The sequence below is a fragment of the Antechinus flavipes genome, chromosome 3, assembly GCF_016432865.1.
Source record: "Antechinus flavipes isolate AdamAnt ecotype Samford, QLD, Australia chromosome 3, AdamAnt_v2, whole genome shotgun sequence".
NCBI classification, from domain to species: Eukaryota; Metazoa; Chordata; class Mammalia; order Dasyuromorphia; family Dasyuridae; genus Antechinus; species Antechinus flavipes.
The window spans coordinates 339,289,666-339,307,318 of NC_067400.1; the positions used below are offsets into that span (position 1 = coordinate 339,289,666).

Below are 17,653 nucleotides of genomic sequence, written 5' to 3' on the forward strand. Positions count from 1 at the left end.
TATGATGATATACAATATATGTATCTTGGAGAGGCTGGAAGATGCTTGGATACACAAGTTCCAGATAGTTCCATTGAACTAAATCTTGTGATTAAGAACAAGCTCTTTGCTTGGCCCCAGAACTGGAACTGAAGATGGGAGGGATATCTTTAAAAAGCATTATCTGACTAGGGCTTCTACCCTTTTATTTGGATTCTTCTGTTGGTGGAGCTCTGCTCTTTGTGTACTTCCTTCACTGCAAGTGTAAAATGAAAAATAACTCTGTAAGGGAAGAAGGCTTGTATTCTGCCCATCAATCTCAACATGTGGTCTCATAGAATAGACGGGTTCTTCACTCCTGCATTTGTTCTTTTCTTTTTTTGATGAAAGGACTGAAGACTATAACCTTATGAATTTTGAAAAGTTAGGAAGGTTTAAGCCTTATAAGCCACTTAATGTCCAGGAGTTTAAGTGTCTGAGTCCATCATGGGCTTTGCAAGCAGCCCAACTTTAATATCTTTTTTTTCTTTTTAATTTTATTAAAGTTTTTTATTTATAAAACATATACATGGGTAATTTTTCTTTTTTATTATTATTATAGCTTTTTGTTTACAAGTTATATGCATGGGTAATTTTACAGCATTGACAATTGCCAAACCTTTTGTTCCAATTTTTCCCCTCCTTCCCTCCATCCCCTCCTCTAGATGACAGGTTGACCAATACATGTTAAATATGTTAAAGTATAAATTAAATACAAAATAAGTACACATGTCCAAACAGTTATTTTTCTGTACAAAAAGAATCGGACTCTGAAATATTGTACATTTAGCCTGTGAAGGAAATAAAAAATGCAGGCAGACAACAATATAGGGATTGGGAATTCTATGTAATGGTTCTTAATCGTCTCCCAGAGTTTTTTCTCTGTAGCTGGTCCAATTCATTACTGCTCCATTGGAACTGATTTGGTTCATCTCATTGCTGAAGATGGCCAGGTCCGTCAGAATTGATCATCATATAGTATTGTTGTTGAAGTATATAATGATCTCCTGGTCCTGCTCATTTCACTCAGCATCAGTTCATGTAAGTTTCTCCAGGCCTTTCTAAAATCATCCTGTTAATCATTTCTTACAGAACAATAATATTCCATAATATTCATATACTACAATTTATTCAGCCATTCTTCAATTGATGGGCATTCACTCAGTTTCCATTTCTGGCCACTACAAAGAGGGCTGCCACAAACATTCTTGCACATAAAGGTCTTTTTTGCATGGGTAATTTTTCAGCATTGACCCTTGCAAAACTTTCTGTTCCAAACTTTTCCCTCCTTCCCCCCACTCCCTCCCCTAGAGGCAGGTAGTCTAATGCATGTTAAATATGTTAAAATATATGTTAAATTCAATATCTATATCTATATTTATATAGTTATCTTGCTGCACAAGAAAAATCGGATAAAGAAAGAAAAAAACCTGAGAAAGAAAACAAAATACAAGTAAACATTAACAGAAAAGGTGAAGATGCTATGTTGTGGTCCACACTCATTTCCCATAGTTCTCTCTTTGGGTGTACATGGTTCTCTTCATCATTGAACAATTGAAACTGGTTTGAATCATCTCATTGTTGAAGAGAGCCATGTCCATCTTGATCATTATATAATCTTACTAATTTAGATACCAGTGCTGAATAGGAGATAGTGAGTCTGAGTTTAATATTTCCCGAGATAGAGAGGGAAATATTTGTACTTTTTGTTCTTGACATATTGTCAAAGCAAATATCTCTTTCTAAAAGCTAATTGATTTTAAGTGGTTAAGTGGGTCACTACTCACTGGAAGCTAACTGTTGAAGGTTCAAGCCAATGGCATTAAAGAAGAGATACCCACAACCCTTCAGTAATCCTAGAAACTCAAAGGAATGATACAGTTGGCCTGGCTTTGAGGTGGTGAGCAATAGATACATACATTATAATTTAACAAGTTCAGTAACCAAGCATACCAGGCATTGTAAAAAGGAGATTGGATTACCTGGACTTTCCCTGAATTCTTCAGCTCCTGGCACTTGACCCTTTGTCTCATATGGGAAGCAATCTAGTCTTTACTACATAAAACAGTAGTTAGAGTGTTTCAAATACTGATTAGGTCAATGTTCATTCAGGACTTCAATGAAGCATTGTTCCTCTCAATGAGAATGTGGAAAAATTGATATTATTAGAGAACAAGCCTGGCTATGTCTCTTCATTACTCAAAAAACTTTAATGACTCCCAGTTGCTCTAGGATAAAACTTAAACATTTCCATCTGGTATTTAAAGTCCTTCATAATCTGATTGCCACCTGCTTCATGTATTCAATGTACAATAAACATTCTATGGTCCAACTAAACAGGTCAGTTTGCTATTTCCCATATATTCATTCCATCTTCTGTTGTTTATACTTTTGTACAATATCTCCCTTGCATGAAATATCCTCCCTCCTTACTTCTACTTTACAACATTCTCAGCTTCTTACAAGGCTTAATTCAAGTGTTATCTCCTATCCTGATTCTCCCAGTTGCTAGTTCTCTTTTCCCCACCCCTGAAATTACTACTTTTTTACTTATCTGTGATACTATTCACCTCCAGTAAAATATAAATGCCTTGAAGGTACCCCCTGCATAGTATCTAGAATATTGTTTTTTGCTTTTAACTCAACTGTGTTTTTAGTGGTATAAGGAACCTTTAGGGAGGAACTTCTTGTGTGTAGCTGCATCTGAGAAGTTGTCTGGGGCCCTGTTGTAGACCTAGCTCTAAAGAGTGTCCCATATTGGTTAGGTTTGATGTTGGGAAAAATGAAGCACGTATGAGTCAGTGTACATTTAACAAAGGAAGAGATTTGCTTTTCCTTAACACTGCAAAGATATGCAACAAGTATTCAGGTCACTTAGGGTTCCCCTTGTCTCTATGTCTGGTCAGTTATCAAGGTATAGCAACTCTTGTGATCTTGGATACCCACCAACTCTAAGAGGTTGCAACTTTACAAAGGGGGGACCTTTCATGCCTCCAGATTAGGAAGCTGAAACACAGAAGTTGGGACCGATCAGATTATATGAGGGACAGAACGTATGTCAGGTTCAGGGAAGCTGTGTCAGGAAATCATTGCTCCTACCATAGCACTAGGAAATGTCTTGGTGATGGTAAGGTGATATTTGTCATGTGATGGTGATAGTGAGGCAAAGACCACTTCTATCCACTGTAGCACTTTTACATCTAACACATAGCATAGATATTTAATAAATTATTTTTGAAGTTTAATTTTTAAAAAATTTTTATTTTTATTTTCAGTTTCAAATTCTCTCCCTCCTCTGCCCTTTCCCTCACTCACAGAGAAAGCCCATTATACATATCATATAAAAGATATTTCCACATTAGTCATACTACAAAAACAAAAACAAGAAAAATAAAATGGAAAAATATATTTCAATCTGTATTCAAAGTTTTAACAAATTTATATATATATATGCATATATATATAATATAAAACAAATTTAACAAATTCATTTAAAAATGAATACACTGACTAGAGTTTAATGAATTAGGTATTGTCAAACATGACCAATGTGTTGATAGTTTTATTGAGCTGTATTATTTTACTTCAAGGGAGAATTCTGTTGGGGAAGAGAGGGCAGGAAGGGATAGAGTCATTACAAAGTGACAGCAGGTTCTACCTACTCATAGATAGATCCATATGAAAACACATATGCCCAGTATGGACAACCCACATACACATTCACACACAGACTAGATAGACTATCTATCTATATATGAAAGAACTACACATGGGCCAAGAGCTGAGGTTTGAGTCCTTTTATTGTAGGAGCTTGGCAATCTTAACTTATAGCTTATGATTTGTCATTCAAGGGCTTTATGCTTTGTGTACCAAATATTTCTTGAAGTTCAAATTAGCAAATATCCATCTAACTGATGTTAGAGAATCCCAAGGCACAAATAGTCAATGTTATCACATCCCAATGCTTACTATCAGAAGGAGCTCATTTGAAGATCGATCATAAGTGTAACTCAGATCCTCTTGAATATATTCAGTGTCTGGGCTCCAAGGCAATCCAGGACCAAAATGAGGACTTAGATCTAGAAACTCAGATCTAGAAAATGAAGAAAAAATGATACATGTACAAACTGTTCTTCCATACTCTCAGAAATCAGTGATGCACAGAATAATGCAGAAGAGAATGTGAAGAAATATCTAATCCATCCCCCCATAGCTATGCTGAGCTTTGTACCTCTCACATTATATAGTTGATTAAAGGAAAAGATTGGTTGCTTTTGATGTCTGTACCCAATGTCTATTAAAAGTCTCATCTCTTGTCCACCAACTATTTTTTCCTTTATATATTCCTTTTATATATACATACACACACACACACACACATGTCCTCAGCAACATTCCTTAGTCCCTACACTTGTTGCAAATATTTAACTTTTAGGAGTATCTTATTTTTATATTTTTATAAATATAATGCTAGCTCGGTATCCCTTCTCTGAGGAGAGGATAGTGGCCAGCCTCATGGTACCAATCTACTGCTCTCTTATGTCAGAAATCAAAATGTCCCTTGGAGAAGACTTGGTGGAGGAGACACCAGAAATATCTATTTATATCTCCCAGTTAGCCATTTATAACCTACATGGGCAACACACACACACACACACACACACACACACACACACACACACGCAATAGGTGAGAATAAGATTGCAGGAATATAGTAATAATTCCCCATTTTAATTAAGTTTTGCTGTCAAGAAAGATTGATTGAATCTTTCATTCAAGGAAGACCTGGGACTTTAGATTAAGAACTGTCAAAATATTAATTTTAATTTTTATAACAGCTAAAGTATTTTAATGCTACAACTTTCCACACTTTAAATCTCAACTCATGAGCTGCTTCCTATATGAAGCCTTCCTATTCCTCCAATTTCTAATATTGTCAGTTTCAAATTTACTTAGTATTCTGTTTCTCTTTGTAAGAATAAAATAAATATAAATATTTCTCTCCAATAAAATGTAAACATCTTGAGAGTGGGGACTACTTGGTTCATCTCTGTATCCCTGTATCAGGGCATGGTTAGCCTGGAAGAAAAAGAAGACCCATGGGAACATGATTACTGTCTCTTACTATATAAAGTGCTATCATTTGAGTGAAGGATACAGAGATGTATCAATATTTCTGAGATTTTTGGCTACAAGCAGAAGGAAGGATTTAAACAAGAATGGATATGAGTTAGGCCTGGAAACTATATTGAAATAGGATCAAAAATATGTTTCCTTCCTTCCTTCCTTCCTTCCTTCCTTCCTTCCTTCCTTCCTTCCTTCCTTCCTTCCTTCCTTCCTTCCTTCCTTCCTTCCTTCTTTCCTTCCTCCCTTCCTTCTTTCCTTCTTTCTCTCTCTCTCTCTCTCTCTCTCTCTCTTTTTTTTTTTTGCTGAGGCAACAGGGGTTAAGTGACTTACCTAAGGTCACACAGCTAGGAAGGGAAAATATGTTTCTTTGAGAATCATTTAGGTGGTCATAAAGCCTTAAAAATAGAAGCAACTTGCTGACATGACTTTTAAAAAGAATATATCTATTTTATAGATATATCAACTGTCAGTCTTATATCAGATTTAACTCATTATCTTTTTTTTATAATATTACTAAACTAGTAGATGAGTGTAAATGCCATAGATATAATTGAATCAAGATTTTAGCAAAGCTTTTGATAATATAATTAATAGTAATTTTTCTAATGAAAAAGATGAAAAAATTTATATTGGATGATAATACAATCAAATAGCATTGTATTCAAACTGGCTAGAGAGCTAGATTCAAAGAATAGTTTTAAGGGTTCAATGGCAATTTTGTAGGAAGTCTCCAATGAAATGCCCAAAGGATCTTTTTGGTTCTGTGATATTTAATATATTCTTAATTATTATTTTTATTTTCTATAATTACATGTAAATTTTTTCTTACACATATACATTCATTTAAAAAAACCATATTTCCATATGTTATGTTGAGAGAGAAAAATCAGAACAAAAGGGAAAAACCATGAGAAAAAAAATGGTGAAAATAAAATGGTTAATGTACATTTAGTCTCTGTAGTTCTTTCTCTCTGCTTACAGATAGTGTTTTCCATCCAAAGTTTATTGGGATTATTTTGGATCTCTGAACCACTGAGATGAACCAAGTATATCATAGATAATCATCTGTGCTTTTAGTATTTGGGTCAATGCCTTAGAGGCAAGCATAGACAGCTCACAAACACATTGGCTAACAGCGTAAAGATCAAAAAGATACAGATAGGCAAGAGCATGGGACTAATGATATTCAATAAATAAATGTCAAGTCTTGTATTTCAGGACAAAACAATAATCAGTTTCACAAATATAAGATGAGGGAGACATTGATAAATAGCAATTGTTCTGAAAAAGATTTGGGGGTTTTATTGCACACTTTAAGTCTAGGGGTTTTATATGCATATTGCAAGTCAATGAGCTATTTAATATGGCAGCCAAAAAGGTTATTGCAAACTTGGGCTGAATTAAAAAGGACATAATTACCAGGAGTGTGGAAATGATAATTATCTTAAATTCTGATTTCATCAGATCTCATCTAGAGAATTGTGCTCACAGCAACGAGATTATAGGATGATCAATTCTGATGGACGTGGCTCTTTTCAACAAGGAGGTGATTCAGGCCCGTTCCAAATCGTCTTGTGATGGAGAGAACCATCTGCACCCAGAGAGAGGACTATGAGTGTGGATCACAACATAATCACATAATCACATCATAATATTTTCACTCGTTTTGTTGTTTGCTTGTATTTTGTTTTCTTTCTCATTTTTTCCTTTTTTATCTGATTTTTCTTATGCAGCATGATAATTGTGGAGATATATATATATATATATATACACACATATATATAAGAATCGCACATGTTTAACATATATTAGATTACTTGCTGTTTGGGGGAGTGGTGGGGAGAAGGGAGGGAGAAAAAATTTGGAATATGGGGGTTTTGCAATGATAAATGTTGAAAACTATGCATGTGTTTTGAAAATAAAAGTTTAAAAAAAAAGTGAGAATTGTGTTCAGAGATGGTTTAAGAAGGTCATTGATAAGTTGGAGGATGTCAAAGGAGGATAATCAGGATGCTGGAGGTCTTAAGATCATGAGTATGAGGATCATTTAAAAGATCAGGGCATGGTTAGCCTGGAAGAAAAAGAAGATCCATGGGGACATGATTGCTGTCTCTTACTATATAAAGTGCTATCATTTGGGTGAAGGATTAGCCTTGTTCTTTTTGGTTCCAGAGGATAGAATCAAGAATCAGTGGTGGAAATTACAGAGATATATGGAGACTTTATATTGAGAAAAACTTACTGACAATTAAAGGTATTCAACAATGGAATGAGCTTCTTAAAAAAATAGGGCTTTCCCCCTTGTTAGAAATCTTCAAGCAAAAGTTGGATGATAATTGGTTGGGTGTTTTACAGTGGGGACACCTTTCATTTACATGTTAGACTAGTTGGTTTCTGAAGTCCTTTCCAACTTTCAAATTCTCTGGTTTCCTTTAAGTCTAGCTAAAGTCCCCCCTTCACCAGGAAGCCTTTCCCCCTTAATTCCAGTGGCTTCTCTCTTTATCCTATGTATACCTTATTTATATTTGTTTATAGGTTTTATCTCCCTTTATATTAAGAGATCCTTGAGGGCAGGGACTGTTTTGCTTCTTTTTTATATTTTCAGCATTTAACACAATAGGCAGTCAATAAGTGTTCACTAATTGATTAAAATTTTTTATGTAACACATACTTTCCAATAATCCTCTCCACCCCAAAATTTAACCTTCCTTATTTAAAACAAAAGTTTAAAAAAAAAAGTTAAAAAAATTGATGCATGTGGCAACCATGATTAAGAATTTGTAACAGCCCACATTTTCTGTGCATTGCCTTTTTACCAAAAGATGTAAACGTGTTCAGACATCAGTCGTTTAGAACCAACATTGTTGACATACTGCTTTTAAAAACAGAAGGGCTCCAGGGGATCTGGTATGAATGCTTCATCTCCCCTAAGACTTTAGAACGCTAGTAAGCTAATAATAAAAGATCTTTGCAAAACATTGAGATGAAGAAATTCATACTGTGAATTAAATATTATGAATCATTATTCAAAAAATATAATAAAAATAAATTTTAAAGGGGCTGGCCAATGTGATGGTACTATTATCTACTGGGGTTTCCTCCTTTAGCAACTCCCACTTTCCAATGCCCTCCACCTGAGAGTTAGGATATTTTTTCTTTTAAAAGGTGACAAAGTCCAGACTTACCTCTCTCTTTATGCTGCTTCCTCCAGCCTCTGGTTATTTATTTATTTATTTTTTTGTTTATTCTTTTTCAAAGAGGACTAGTGGCCTCTCCGGTAATGTCTTGACTTGCTAGTGAATTAGATTTGTGAAGCAGAATTGCGCAAAATCTTCAGTTTCACTCTCTCTTTCATAATCATTGAAGTCCATTAGCAAGACAAAAGCCAAAATGACTGAGGGTAGAGTGGGATGCATCGGATGACTTTAGTGTCTTTGATGTCTGACCTAATTCTAGATGCTCCATAGCTTCTGCTTCAGCTACCTTCATGATTATTGGAATAAATTGTTCTTATCTCACTGGGTGAAGTCTTTCTGTGCTTGTGATAGACATCTCCCTAACTCATCAGTGAGTTGGAGGCCTGTCAGTTCCCCTCAACCTAGTTTAGCCTGTTTTTGGGGATAGTTTTACGGGGGTGTGCTATAAGTTTCTTGGAGCCACAGGCATATATGTATAAATATATATGTATGTATGTTTGTGTATATATCTATGTCTTTTTAACAAAATCAAACTATAGCTTTCAGGACTGCTTTGTTCATCTCTTGATTCTTTCTGATCTTCTCCTTGGTCTCTTTTCTGGAGTGCTAGACCTAGAGTCAGTAATCCCAGAGTTCAGATCCCAATCTCAAACACTCATTAAATGTGGAATGAGTTAATTTTTGTCTATGTCAGTTTCTTCATCTATAAAATAAAGACGATAAAAATTCCTACATCCTCAGGTTTTGTGTAGATCAAATGGGATTACATTTGTAAAACTCTTTGCCAGACTTAAAGCACTATATAAATATTAGCAATATTGCTATTCTTATTATTATTAGAAAGTTCCACTTACATGGAGTTGAAACCTACAGATTTGGTAGTTGTCCCAAGATCCTAATTGCCATATATCTACCCAAACTAAGTACTACCATATGCTTGTTTGATAGCCTTTCTTGGTTATTATCGTTCATGCTCTAAGACCAAAATGACATTACTATGTTAGGGTCAAGGTACAATGTGTCCAACTGTGGCTGAGCAGACCAATATGAGCTCAGAAGGCTCTACCCATAAGTCAGACACAAATAGTTCATGTAAACATTTGAAGTGAATGTACATTCCATGTTTCTGCAACTCTGCTTTGCTCATAGAGCATAGCACGTCAGCTTCCAAGTTTAAAAAACCAGGGATCAATTTGGTACTATTTACCCTCATCAAAATAAGAGCATAATTCTTTTTCCCAAGAAAGATTGAAGGGATCTTTTTCTTTTTAACCCTTTGATAAGTTGAAACCAATTCCTTTATTATATTACTAAAATTTAGAAAATAATAAATATCCTAAGAAAGAGAATATATGCCTGAATACAAAGTAAAATAGCAAAAGAAGTCTATATACAAAGCTGCAAATTTCTATTATGTACAAATTACTTTATAAAAAAGTATATCACACAAAATTAATGTCTTATTCAAAATTGTCCTGTTCATTTGTGTTTCTCCTTGAAATTCCCTCTGCCTTTCTATGCATTTTATTTTATTTTATCTTGCTGAGGCAATTGGAGTTAAGTGATTTGCCCAGGATCATCCAGTCAGGAAGTGTTAAGTGCCTGAGGTCATATTTGAACTCAGATCTTCCTGACTTCAGGGCTGGTACTCTATCCACCACACCAACTAGCTGCTCCCCTTTTCTTTGCATTTTAAAAAATATTCCAATGAGCCACTTTTATTGCTTTCTTCTTTTTAGAAACACTATTGTTAGTGTCCTTCTCTGTCTTTCAAAAAAGAGAAAAACTATTTTTGTAATAAATAAAAATAATCAAGCAAAATTAAGCTACACAGCCATGTCCAAAAAGATCTCAATTTGTACTTTGGATCCATATCCATTTGTCAAGAGGTGGATAACATGCATTATTATCAGTCTTCTGGATCAGAATTGTTATGTCTTTAAAAGTATTTTTTTTAAAGACTTTTTCAAACTTTTCATATCCTTTGATCCAGTAGTGTCTCTATTGGGTTGGTATCCCAAAGAAATCATAAAAAAGGGAAAAGGATCCATTTTCTTACGTACAGAAAGAGAATTATGCATGAAATTATAAATCTCATATATAGCTTGCTTTTAAAAATAGATACATTATTTTAATATCAATCAACATTTATTTAAAAAAAATTTTAATATAGCTTTTTATTTACAAGATATATGCATAGGTAATTTTTCAGCATTGACAATTGCAAAACCTTTTGTTCCAATTTTTCCCCTCCTTCTCCCCACCCCCTCCCCCAGATGGTAGGTAGACCAATACAATATTTTAATATCAATCAACATTTATTAAGCAACTACTCTGTGTCAGACACTATACTAAGTACTGGAGGAAAAAAACAGGCAAAAGACATTCCCTGTACACAAAAGACATTCTCTTGCCATCTAATGGAAAATTTAGCTAATATTTATGTAGTGCTTGCTATGTATCAAGCACTGTGCTAAATATTTTATAATAATTATCACATTTGATCCTCACAACAATCTTGAGAGGCTAAGTGCTATTATTATCCTCATTTTATAGTTGAGGAAACAGACCCAAGTAGGTTAAGTAATTTATCTAGGGTCACATCGCTAGTTAATCTGAGGCTAGATTTGAATTCAAGTCTTCTTGACTATAGGCCTAGAATTCTATCTTCTGTTCCACTGTCTGTAACATGCAATTTCTTCTGTTTCCTTCCTTCCCTCCCTCTTTTTCCTTCTTCCCTTCTTTTACATCTTACTCCACATGCTACAATAAAGCCAAAATGAATTTGTGCCCTGAATATAAAGGATTATACCATAAAAATACTGGAAGAGAATGAGATTGGAAATCTTTTGCAAATATGGCTAAGGGAAAACTTATTTTTTTTTAACTTAATAGTATATTATTTTTTCCAATTACATGTAAAGATAGTTTGTATTTTTTTTTAAAGATTTTGAGTTCCAAATATTTTTTTTCTCTATTCCCTGAAGGGAGGAGGTAATGATATAGTTTATACTTGTACTATTATTTTAAACATATTTCCATATTGGTCATGCTATGAAAGAAAAATCTGAACAAATGGGAAAAAACATGAGAAAGAAAAAAGCAAAAAAAAAAAAATGAAAATCATATGCTTCCATCCATATTCAGTCTCTGTAGTTCTTTCTCTAGATGCAGATGGGATTTTTCCTTCTCAAGTTTATTGGAATTGTCTTAGATCATTGTAGTGCTCAGAAAAGCTAAGTCTATAAAAACTGATCCTCCCCAATCTTGCTATCGCTGTGTACAATGTTCTCCTGATTCTGCTCATGTCACTCAGCATCAGTTCATGTAAGTCTTTCCAGGCTTTCCTGAAATCAGCCTGTTTATCATATCTTGTAGAAAATTGGTATTTCATTATATTCAAATACTACAAGTTATTCAGTCATTCTCCAGTTGATGGATTCAATTTCCAATTCCTTGCCACCACAAAAAGAGCTGCTACGAACATTTTTATGCATGTGGGTCATTGCTGTGTCCTGCTTTCTAGAGCCCCCATGCCAGGGTGATAAAAATATACCATCTTAGTGCAGAAGTGATGAGGTGGGACTCCAGAGGATGGGTAAAATGTGGAGTCGGTTTATTCCCAGTTCTTTTCCCCCTTTATATCCTCATACCTTTATGTAATCAAAGCAACACTGCATGCACTAACTATATACTGCGCACATGGGACCACATAAACAACTTGCTATTGTATGTAAGTTGCCACTTGATATCGCTCTGCTTCAATCACAGCACAAGTTGTCACTGCTCCCTGACTTCTCAGGAAGACGAAGAGCCCTTAGGGGAGATGGAGAGCCAAACCAGACATTGTTGGAAGGTTCCCTCTGGGCTGAAGGGTCTTATACCTTATCCAGAGCTCCCCCACTTGTCTATGACCCTCTACAAGTCATTTTCCATTTTCCTAATCTTTTTGGGATACAGACTCAATAGTGGAACTCCTGGATCAAAGTTTTATAAGCTCCAGTATAGTTTCAAATTGCTCTCCAGAATGGTTGGATCAGTTTACAGCTCCACCCAACAAGGCATTAGTGTCCCATTTTTCCCATATCCCTCCAACATTTATAATTATCTTTTCCTGTCATAGATGTAAAGTGGCACCTCAGAGTTGTTTTAATTTGTATTTCTCTAACCAAAAGTGATCTAGAGCATCTTTTTCATATTATTATATGTAATTATGTAAAGGTCCATTAGAGAGGCCCTCAGATATGGGTATGAGTACATAAGGACTTCCTTCATGGGTGGGACTTTCAGCCACAGCAGGAATCCTAAAATTCTGAAATTGCATCAGGAATGGGAAGCTATCTCCATCTCCAATTGGCTTATGCCTGTGACCTCATGGACTCAATATAAGCTCAGTGGGGGAAGGACTTGAGCCTTTTCCCCCTTTTCCACCTTTTCACCTGGAGTTTAGCCTTAGGGAGAGATACTAAGAGAGTGCAGGAGGTCATAGAGTGAGTTGTAAACCATGTGAATAAAATCTAAGCTTGTCTGCTAAAACTCTAGGGTGTTCTGTTGTGCTCAAACTTCGTCCATATGAGACAGCAGCCAGAGGATTTCTGAAGGCCTCAGGAAGAGGTAAGATTGACATTAATATTTATCAGAAATTTCTCTGATAGTCCTGGGAATTAGGAGTGATTAGCGGTAGCAAATGCAATAATAGCATCTTGCAATTATACATGACTTTAATTTCTTTATCTGAAAATTGTCTGTTCATATCCTTTGACCATTTATTAACTAGGGAATGACTATTATTCTTTTAAATTTGATTCAGTTCTTTATATATTTTAGAAGTGAGGCTTTTATCAGAAATACTGCCTATAAAAATTGTTTCCCAGCTTTCTGCTTCCCTTCTAATCCTGACTGCATTGGTTTCATTTGTCCAAAACCTTTTACATTTCATGTAATAAAAATTTTCCATTTTGTTGTGCCACAGTTTCCTTAAATTTTTCTGCCTCAATTCCTTGAATTGTTTTGTCTCAATTCCTCTAGTTGCAACCCTCTCCTTCCTGACCATTAGGACTGAGATAATTATGGCTTGTTCATTAGCATTCCATAGAGCCATAAATTGCAGATAAATTATTAAGAGAGATGCTTACATATCTTTTAAATTCCAGACTTTATGTCTCTAGTGAATACCTCTTTTAGTACCAGTTTATCAGAACCACCTGTCAGAACCAAATTAACGGTCTGTTCCTAGAAATTCCTGAGCACACCAATGTTTGGACTCCACCCCTTGCCTTAGTTTCCTCTGATCAATTGGAGCCATATATTGGAATCTCACATTCGATGCTGGATTCTTTGGGATGAAAGTCCAATTCAGCCCTGGAGGCAGGATGGATTCTGCTCTGCTTGCAGACTATCTCTCCCTTTCAGAAACCCAAATAAAATATTAAAAACTCTCTAATCTCTATCTTGCCTCAATTTCTATAGCATTACAATTTTGCATTTTATAAGGTTCTCAATTTTTTGTTTGGTCAGAAATTCCTCCCTTCTCCAAAGATCTGACAGGTAAATTATCCTTTGCTCTTCTAAATTGCTTATAGTATCATTCTTTGTATTCAAATCATGAACCCATTTCAACCTTATCTTGATAAAAAAGAAGAGAATACCACCTTTTGGCCCCATGTTGGGTACCAAAATGTGGTGTTCTCTTTTTTAAAATATAATATAATGATTCTCTCTGGGAGCAGGTTTCTCGGGGAGGTTTTCTGGAGGCAGCCTTAATTTCAGTTAAAAGTAATAATTACCCCAATGCAGCCAGGTGCTAAAAGTTCAAATCTTTTATCATGTCCTTCAATATAGCCCGGTTAGTTTTCTTAGATGCCTCTCTCTCTTCTTGATTCTAAGAGCTCTTGCAGCTTTGTCATTTGCTTCTGCCTCTGCTTTCTTCAGCCTCCAGTCAGCACAAAGGTAGAAGATGGAATGAATCTGTCTTGCCTCCAAGAGAAGGTTTCTGCTGAACTGACCCCGACTGGCTCACTGAAGCTCTATTTATGCTGGGTGTAAAAGGTTGATTCCTCCTCCAAGGGAGGGATTAAGGGAGGTGTGAATTCACAAAGTTATAAAGTTAACTTTGTGAATCTCCCATACTTATGAACTCCAATGAGTACTTAAATACTTCTTGCTTATATGAGCTCTCTAAAGGTGTGAAGACAAGCATTGTATCAATTCCATTGAGTTAACACTAGGATTCTAACATCTCCCTTGAGTTATCACCTTGTTTCAAGTTGAGTTAACATTAGGATTCTAACAATAAAAGAAATTTGGTAGGACTCCTTTGCCTATTTTTCTATTAGTTTATAAATATTAGAATTAATTGTTTAATATTTGGTAGAATTTACTTGTAAATCCATCTGGTCCTGGAGATTTTTTCTTGGAGAGTTCATTGATGACTTGTTCAATTTCTTCTTCTAAAATGGAATTATTTAAATATTTTATTTCCTCTTCTGCTACTGGACAATTTATTTTTTAATAAATATTCATCCATTTCAATTAGGTTGTCAAATGGCATACACTTAGGCAAAATACCTCTTTTTAATTATTGCTTTAATTTTTTTCTTCATTGATGGTAAGTTTACCCCCTTTCACTTTTGATACTGGAAATTTGATTTTCTTTCTTTTTCTAGTCAAATCAAGCAAAAGTTTATCTATTTATTGTTTTTTTTTCATAAAATTTTTATTAATTCAATAGTTTCCTTACTTTCAATTTTATTATTCCTTTGATATTCCAATTAATTATTCCTTTGATTTTCAGAATTTCTAATTTGATGTTTAACTGGGGGTTTTAAATTTGTTCTTTTTCTAGCTTTTTTAGTTGCATGCCCAATTCATTGATCTTCTCTTTATTTTATTCAAGTAAACATCTAGAGATATAACATTTCTTCTAAGAAGTCTTTTGGCTGTATCCCATAAATTTTGGTATATTGTCTCACTACTGTCATTCTGTTGGATGAGATTACTGATTGTTTCTATGATTTGTTGTTTGACCCATCCATTTTTATGATTAATTAGTTTCCAGCTAATTTTAGTCTATTTTATTACATGTAATTTTTATTGTATGATGACCTGAAAAGATGCATTTAATATTTCTGCCTTTCTGCACTTGTGAGATTTTTATGCCATAATATAAGGTCAATTTTTGTGCAGGTGCCATGTATCACCAAGAAAAAGATATATTCTTTTCTATCCTTATTCATATTTCTTCAGAGGTCTATCATGTTTAACTTTTCTAAAAATTTATTCACTTCTTTATTGTTTGTTTTATAGTTAGATTTATCTAGTTCTGAGAGAGGAAGGTTGAGATCCTTATTAGTATAGCTTTGCTTTCTATTTCTTCCTGCAACTCACTTAACTTCTCCTCTAAGAATCTGGATACTATACCATTTGGTGCATATATATTTAGTATTGATATTACTTCATTATCTATGGTAACCTTTAGTAAAATGTAGTTTCCTTCCTTATTTCTTTTAATTAGATCTATTTTTGCTTTTGCTTTGTCTGAGAGCAGGATTGCTACCCTTGCTTTTTTTTTTTTTTAACTTCAGCTGAAGCATAATATATTCTGCTTTAGCCTTTTACTTTTATTGTGTATATTTCTCTGTTTCAAATATATTTCTAATAAACAACATATTGTAGGATTCTAGCTTTAATCCATTCTATCTGCTTCCTTGTTATCAGAGAGTTCGCCCTATTCACATTCACCATTATGATTACTAGCTGTGTATTTCCCTCCATCCTATTGTGAGAAATGCTGAAAATTTGAGTTTTCAGTGTTGCAGGCTTTGAAATAGTATGGGACAGTGGGTACCACTGACCAAGAGGTTTTCAGAATGTGAGAGATTAAGGAAGGTTAAGATTTCACAGAACAATTAAGGGATCTATAGAAGCCTTGAGCCCAATTCAAGGAATTGGAGAGCTAGGAAGGCTTAGCTGCATCCAGCTGATCAGAAAGAGTTTTGTGATTTTGAGAAAACCACAAACTTAATAGCCAATCCAATCCAGTCCAAACTAGGTGGGGTCAATGCCCTGACTTGACCAAATCATTATTGCACCTGCTTAATAGGCTAATTGAATATTAAGCAACATACCTCATAGGAGGAGTTTTCTGGCCATTTTTGGACATGGGATGTATGATGAGGGAGGGGGAATATGTTTATATATATTTAGGGGAAACATGTAGTGAACCTATCAGAAAGATTGTAACTTGGAAGAAGCAGACCAATTCATTCTCTGAAGGCAGGGACTGTGCCAAACTAGCAAATATCTGGCCAGAAAGGTTAAGATGATACCTTAAGATTCTTCTTTAATAAATTTTCCTCAATATCTGATTTTCAATGTCAAGAGTGTATTTCTATTTCCCCCCTTTTATACTTTTCTCTCTCCTTTCATCCTTTGCCTCCTCACCAGTGTTTTGCTTCTCCCTTAATCTGCCTTCCCTTCTGTCACCTCTACCTAAGGAAACAATTCTTATCTAAATACAGCCATCATTAATCAACAACCACAACAAATAGTTTTTAATATTATTATCAATTTAAAAGCTTTTGCATGAATAAATTCTTTGAAGAAAGAAGAGAAAAAGCATAGGAAGATATTTTTCAACATCACTGATAAAATATATATATACATACATATGCATATATGAATATACACACATATGCATACATACATATAAAGATACATATGTGTGTATGCAAAATACATAGAGAACTGGAAGAGGAATTATAATACCATTAGCCTCTTCCCCAAATTGTCCTTTGTTCTCTTAAGAAAAACAAACATATCAGGGAGGTGATCCATGATAAGCAAGTGAATTGTATTTGAGTGAGGAAAGGCTGTGCAAGATCACCAGCCTTACTTTTTCCTTCAGAGCCATCTGGATCCAATGGCCAGATATAGATCAGGATGACTGGAGATGACCCTGTATGCTGTGATGTTTTTAAACTAAAGTCTTTTACTGACCTCTGTTTGAGGCAATGGCCAAGCAGTGATTGGGCTAAATAAAAAATGAGGTGGAGAATGGCCTCTTTGATCTAGTGAACACACACACACACACTTTCTCTCTCTCTCTCTCTCTCTCTCTCTCTCTCTCTCTCTCTCTCTCTCTCTCTCTCTCTCTTTCAGTCAATCAGGATCCCAACGATGACCAAATGAAGCTTGGCCTGGGACCTAATGTTGGCCAATCAATGAAAGGCATAGATATGAGAACCAAGAGGGATTCAATACAAAGGGATGTGTGTGTCATAAATGCCTGGGATGTAAAGACAAATGGAATC

General features: G+C 34.9%; 1 long non-coding RNA gene across 1 annotated transcript in view; it reads right to left on the bottom strand.

The window, feature by feature from the left end:
- Window positions 1-3,800: 3,800 nt before the first annotated feature.
- LOC127554288 (uncharacterized) overlaps window positions 3,801-17,653 on the bottom strand; it is a 48,725-nt gene continuing 34,872 nt past the window's right edge. The window contains exon 3 of the long non-coding RNA XR_007951935.1: window positions 3,801-4,111. This is a non-coding gene — a long non-coding RNA (uncharacterized LOC127554288). The remainder of the gene's footprint in view (window positions 4,112-17,653) is intronic.